We start from the raw sequence: 7,613 nt of genomic DNA on the forward strand, positions 1-7,613 counted from the left end.
CATAAGTAGGTGCAGAATCAGTGCGTGTCGATTGAGAAGTAGATTTCGCCACCAGCGGTGGGAAGTCTTGCTCAGTAAGTTTGACGTCAGCTGGAGCACGGCTTGCTTGGAAGCGTTTGATGATACGGCATCCTTTGAAATTGGCTTGATGGTCTTTACCACAGTTAGCACATTCAGATATGGTTTCGTTTTTACTTTGGTTGCATCGATAACTAAAGTGAGCTTCTGCGCATCACATGCATTTTGGTGTGGCATAACAGAATGACTGTGTATGTCCTAAACGTTGACGTCTAAAACACTGGATAAATGACTTGGTCGGTATGGTTCTACAGAAACTTTGTGGAATTCCGAATAAGTGAGTTCAAAAATAGTCTTTGACGTTGAATCTTGGCTAAGGTAACGATAAACAATGGGAGGGGATTTTTACTTCTCCCCGTCATTTATTGGACGTTTAAGACATCGTAGCCTCTGTTAGTGAGATCTGTTTCAATATTATCCAGTTGGGTATCGATGGGAAGTTGGCGGAGTACTACCTTAAGGTAGCGGTCGGTAGGTGCAGTGTCCATGGAATAGGAAAATTTATATTCCTGGCAGAATTTTTCCAAGTTTTTTTTTTTAATCTTCTTAATTAGCGCACTGAAACTTCATACCGTTCTTGGTGACTGCACAGTAAGATATCTCTTTACAGCGGGTTGTAGCACCGTGGCTGATCTTGTATCCTTTATCGGTGGGGTAGTCATACACATAAAAAGATTTTATCTTTCGTCGGAGTGAGACTGGAGCCGCGGCATTACGGGTTTAGGAGTCCTCTGCTAGGTCCATTGCTTCCTCAGTGTCAGCGGCACTCGAAGGGGCCGAAAACTTATTTGAAGTTGCAATTGTCTTCGGAATGGGTGGGGGAGAAGGCCGATGGCTTTTCTGCAGGTTGAAAACTGTCTTCTTGAATATCTGCCTTAGGTCGGGAGGTTAAGTTCTTATTAACTTGAGGTGTGGAAGCAACATTAGGGTCACCATAATGGATTTTGTGATCGTATGCTGAATGAGGTCCTTGGCAGAATTTAGCATTTATAATTTCCATCCGTACGGAAGTCCTTGGGATTCGGAGTAACTAAGAGCATAGTTTTGACGTAGGTAATAACTCGCGTTTGTTTCGTCTTGGACACTTCCCGCCAGTGCACTTGATTGGCTTTTAAAGATTTTCTGCTAGCACTCGCGTGAAAGTTTTAATGCAATAGATATCTTATTGGCTTTGTCGTGTAGGTGACGTTAGTTGCCAGCCAGCCCATCAAATTAGGTCATTGCTATTTGGCGGGTAGATGAAATGCTTAGTTGCCACACGCGAACAAGTATGTTACAGTGATTTGCGCGTGGTGTGGCGTTTTGCTGTTTCCTAGCGTATTGTAACTCACAACTTAACCATGGCGTGGCAAAAACGCGTTGCAGACAGATCCATCCTTTAGGCGGAAGCATGCCAAGATAAAACAAACGTGAATTATTACGTCGAAACTATGCTCTTAGTTACTCCGAATCCCAAGGACTTCCGTACGGAAGGAAATTATAAATACAAATTCTGCGAAGGACCTCATTCGGCATATGATCACAAAATCCATTATGGTGACCCTAATATTGCTTCCACACTTCAAGTTAGTGAGAACTTAATCTCCCGACCTAAGACAGTTATTCAAGAAGACAGTATACAAATCGCGAAAAAGCCTTGTCGGCTTAATGATTCTCTCTAATCTAATTTCCATTTTCAGAAACAACTTAGGTCTATCTTGACTCCTGGTCAACACTAATTTTCTTATAATTGTAAATACAGAAGTTCAGATAATGTGAAAAGAATAATTTTGAAATTAAAAAGAGTCCTGTCAACGTCATGAGTGGATCCAGGTTAAACATTTTAGGCAGGTGGTACGGTAGTTAAAATTATTTTGAGAGGGGTAGAATTGCTCATACAAATGTTGAAAAAAATCAAGAGTACAAATTTTGCCATTGAATAAGGTGATAGGCAACTGATATTTACTTTCGGAGCAGCAGCAGCAACGAAATCTTTGATGGTACAAACATATTTGTTGAGTCAATGCTAACGTCGTACGTACGTGCAAAATTTTGTGTGTGTGTGTGTGTGTGTGCACGCAAATTACAATTCAAACCAGTTATTCTTACCGGTATGCCATACCGGCCGACTTTCGAACTTTCGGATGCATAACCGGCTCACTTTAAGCACTGAACTAAAACTATTGATGTGTATGCAATGAAGAAACCAAGGCTAATATGCTTGATTTATAATCAGAAGTGTGAGAAAGAATATAACTTTTTGTTAAGATATTCCTATGTATGTTTGTTTTAGGACAAAAAAATTTGCGTTAATTTAAATCTTTTTGAAAACTTCTACATTAGTAACAAACAGTAACTACTGAACATAGGAAATAGTAACAAAAATAGCTACTGTAAATAGCAGTTAAAGTTTAGTCTAAAATATTTTTGCCAGTCTTTATTTAATGTTTTAGATAAAATTAAACTTTTTTTTTTTTTAATTATAATCTCACTGAATATTTATCAGCAATTAGTCTCAATATTAGGTACGATGTGCATGTGAATGGAATTGTTAAATATGCTTCTTTCTTGCAAAAATACAGAAAAACAACCCTTCCCCCGAGGAGTTCACATTTCCCCCCCCCCCCGGGTGAAAATGTCTGAATTCAATACTGCAACTACCACAAGACAATCCGGAAGATATGCGACAGTAGCGATCAGAACAATGCAAGACGCCAGCCCAGCAAAATACAAATGCTAGGCAAGAGCTCACGCTCGTTACTTGAGAAAATAAAACCCTCCAAGAACAACGAAGACAAGCACCAGTGTTCGATTGTTCTCCCCTCTTCTTACTTGCCTGGAGCACTAGTAGAAACCCAGCATCAAAGTCTCTAGTCTGCTGCGAGACTCGGCTTCTTTTCTACCAGGCTTAGCCTGCTTCAGAGCTCTGTCGGGATCCCAACCTCAGTTGCTTATCCTGCTTCGGGGCTCTGTGACCCTTCAACCCTCTCACTGCTCGCCTGGGCCATTGGGGTTTCCTACGCCACTCTACCTAGCTTTCCCGAAGGTCTGTAGATATCCTGTCTTTGGCCGCATGGTCTTGGGCTATGTAATTTCTACCTCACAATAGAAAAAATTGTATTGAAGTGTTTTTGTACACCCTGATGTTATTAGAGAATTCTTTAATAAAACGGTAGTAGGAATAGATCTCTCTGATTTACTCAGTCTAGCTCTACCTACTTTTTCAAAGGAAAGAATTTTTAAATATTCTTTGAAAAATCGATTTATTTACACAAACCTTTTATGATTTCTCTAAAAGTTCCCACAAACATCAATACACCTTTGCATTCTTAAAAATAACGAATCAAATATTTTTAAATAGTCGTTTCTTCTTAATATCAAAAATTTCCTTTTTATACTCTGCTATAGCCTCTTCAGTTATTTGAAAGCGTTGTTCTCGAAGCTTTTCCTTGAGTTGGGAAGAAGGCAAAGTCACACGGAGTTAAATCTGGATAAAAAGCCGGGTGCGGTATAACTGAAACGATAATGTTCTTTTCAAATCAAACTGAAATGATTATGTTCTTTTTTTTTTTTTTTTTTTTTTTTTTTGTATAAGTTAATACTTGACGAATAGCAAAGGCTTCATAGATAAAGATGCATGTTGGTAATTTGAATTTCAATATTGTTTTATTTTCCGGAATGTAAATAGTCGCTCCTACATTCTTGTTTTCATATTTAGATGCATTCTCATATATTTATTTTTTATTTGCCTGTAGTTGTTGAATATACGTTTCCTATAAGATATTATAATTTGTTCTCCAGCTTCACATAGTGAAGTATACTTATATCAGTTGTTGTTAAAATTGTTTCATAAGACCAAACAAAACACGGTAATATCAAAAATTTCCTTTTTATACGCTGCTATAGCCTCTTCAGTTATTTGAAAGCGACCAAACAAAACACGGTAGCGCTAGAAGTTTTGTGTATAAAAGATTGTCAATTTTGAAGGTTAAAAAATACTTTTAACATAAAAGGCATATTAAAGTTATATGGAGTTGTGATTTTGTTAAGCAACCTAACTATTTTAATTTTGGAATAGTTATAGAAAACTTATACTCCTTTGAGATAATTCCTTATCTGCAACTTTCTTGATTTTAATAACTAAAAAAAAGACAAAATAATTTTAGAGAAAAAATTCTTTCTGCCAAGATAGCATACAATTTAGGATAAAAATTCAGATGAGATAGTATAATTCTTTTTGTTTTACATTGGATTTTTCCTAACTTTTAATGAAAGTATTTCTTTAGATTAATAGAATATTCTTCCATACATAATTTTCGATATAACACATTGATAATATAATTGCTAAACTACAGCTAACTAGTAGCTAAACTACAGTATAAGGTAAATTATTATATTTCGTGGCTTAAATATTTCAACAATTTAAATGAGATTAGCAAACCCGCACGTCCTGCACACGGGCAGGACACTATTGTTGTCTGAATGATTGAACATGATACAAAATTACAAATATTTATGGCTACCAAAGTAGTATTTAAGAATTTCTCGATAAGTACTCGAATCTAAGAAGTCATCGAATCTAAGACGCACCCCGATTTCGCTGGGTTAAATTAAGGAAAAATAGTAATATGTTCCGTTTATACTATTACTAAAGCACTCTTTGATATTGGTCATTTTCGGGGATTTTTATATGTCCCTCTCCCCTCCCCATGTTGCGGGGCACGGCATAATAAAAATTATCTCAGGCCCGAATGTCATGTATGTTGAAAATTTGATCGAGATCGTTTGGGTGGTTCAAGAGTTAAGTTCTATTTATTTTTATATATTAATCTCCCCTCCCCCTACCCTAGGTTCTACCGTCAAAGTGAAAATTTTTATTAAAAAAACTTTCCAGACTGGAACGTCATCTATGTTAAAAATTTGATCGAGATCGACCAGGTGGTTCAAGAGTTATTAAGTTTAGGTGTCTTCCTGTTCTGTCTACTTCCTGTTCTGCCTAATGACCCTCCAGCACTTTGTAACGCATTTTGATCTAATTTTAGTTTTAAGCAGAACAGGAATTCCTGTTCTGCCTAATCCAACCAAAACGGATATTTAGATTTAAGGGAAATTAAATACTAATTATTTTCCCCACAATTCCAGTTGCTTTCAGGACCTCTTGATTTTGTTATATCGTTTCAGCTTCCCTGAAATTAAATTAGTAATCGTAGGCCACCATTATTTTACTACGAGTATATCTACGCGATATCTGTTGGCCATCTACAACTTCAGCGAGGAGATCTGGACCTGATCTGCGAACGTGCAGCTAACTGAACAGTAACATAATTAAAGACATATAACTCCCCTGCGAAATTGTGGATTCTTATGACATGTAAAATTCATTAAAATAATAACAGGAAAAATTTTGTTTTTAAAAAGAAGTGATTTTTATAAGATAATTCAGTCAACATTTCCTCGTACAGAAGCTGAAATATTAAGACTAAAAGTAACATAAATATGTAAATTGGAACAATAAGACCTAACAGATTAGGTTGAATATTATATAAGCAATTATGGACAACCATTCTTTTACCGTATGGTTAAATTACCGATCTCTGTCGGTAGCCTAAATAACAATTATTAATATAAGCACAGTAAGGTGCTGTATATAAAAACTCTTCAGTTGTGTGAATTTAAGAGTTTTAATATGTAGTATTTTATCAATGGTAAAAACAATTATCCATCTGAAAAATGTAAACAAATAGCTTGTTTGTGATTGGCCAAAATTTAAAAAACGTAAATTAATGCTTATCCCTGATTGGTGGAACGCCTGTTGTATTTAAGTTTTTATCCTTAGACATTTACTGGACAGTGTGTATTAGAGAAGGAAGAAGAGGAAAAAAGAAGATATGAAAGCGCGTGAAGAATTTTTCACTTCACCATTGGCTTGGGTAGTAGGAGGAAAAACCCGAAAACACATGGAGTCCAGGAAAACTTCCTTTATCGGTCGTGCACATGCTCAAGTTATTTACATGGTAAACAACACAAAGAAGGGATGGGAAAAATCATGTAAAAAACATACTTCATTGTCTGTAATTTTTCTAACATAAAGCTGGGTATGAGTTTAATTTGTTATGTGTCTGTAGTTTGGTGGGAAAATTTGGTTAGTGGGATATAGTATGATGATCTCGGTCAGTTTCTTCTGCTGGTCGTCGTCTTTTTCCGTGTTTTGGTTTTTCTGTGTTTTTGCGTTGAGGTTTCTCACCTGTGAGGTTTCTTCCTGTGTGTGTCTAGCTTGCTGGCTCTGAACAGGGCCAGTTTCTTCTCCTTCGGAACTTTTGACGACTTCTTGGTTGCCAAACGTCGTGCATAGACCAAACTCTTCCTCCTCGAAGATATGTAGAAATATTTCTCGAGCTGCTTGAGTCGGGAAAGTTATCATGTATATTCGTTTTCTGAGATGTATAACTTCCATCCCCTTACCCGTTCTAAATCTAGAGCCGACACGATACATCACTACAGGTAGCGGTTGCAGTTCACTCTGCTTGGTTTCTGGGTCAGTTGCGAGGCATTTATCTGCTTCTGGATACTGATGATCTTGGCTTGTGAGTTCCTTCTCCATGATAGGGTTCTTCTGCTCCTCCTTCTTCTTGGTTGGTTCCTTCTGTTTCGACATCTTGAACGGATTTCTGTTTTTTGTTGAGGGTTTGGCTTTAAAAAGGGCTGAAATACTAAAGTAGGGTTTTGGTCCTAAAAAGGACAGCGTTTCCTCTAATTTTCTGTGTTTTTGCCTCTGCAGCACTCCAAGAGAAATGTATTGCACCCACGTCAGTCGACTGTCGGCAAAACCTGTACAACCTGTATCGCCAGTGCGATTTTGGTCCACAATAGGGGGACAGACTGACGCAATGTAATACTATTTCTCCCGGTTATGCTTGTGTGTGTGTGTAAGACACCGTGGTTTCTAAAGCTTTCTTTATTATTAAGGAAACCTATCTCAAAAGACTGATTCTTTTGTGTGTGTATGATTTGGACAGCATCTCATTTAAGACCGCAGGGTTTACTAGTGTGCATAGGCGCCTGAGCCATGGGGCAAAAGGGGTCATTTACCCCCTCACTTCCCAGACTGGGGGGCAAACATAGCATTTCCCCCCCCCCCACTTTCGGGGTACCAAACAATATCCAAAAAGTCTTGTCTTTCAAGGAAAACTACCTCTCAAATACAAAGCACTGAAATAAATGGCTAAGTGTTTATCATTTTTAATTCTCTCTCTCTCTCTCTCTCTCTCTCTCTCTCTATATATATATATATATATATATATATATATATATATATATATGTGTGTGTGTGTGTGTTTTAATGGTGTCAGGTTTTAATCTATAATGTTCAAGATGCATATGCTTGGGTCAAAATTAGTGAGCCATACATAGGCAACAGCTGTAAAAGAAAAATTCAAGATTCTCAGATTCTGGTATACCATCGACACAAAGAGCTAGATTCCAGCATTCTTTTAATGCTAGGTCAGTTTTAAAATGCGTATGTCCAAAACAATGTGGAGGATTAAAACAACTGCAGA

This window comes from Thermobia domestica, chromosome 11, assembly GCF_964235325.1.
Source record: "Thermobia domestica chromosome 11, izTheDome1.hap1.1, whole genome shotgun sequence".
NCBI lineage: Eukaryota > Metazoa > Arthropoda > Insecta > Zygentoma > Lepismatidae > Thermobia > Thermobia domestica.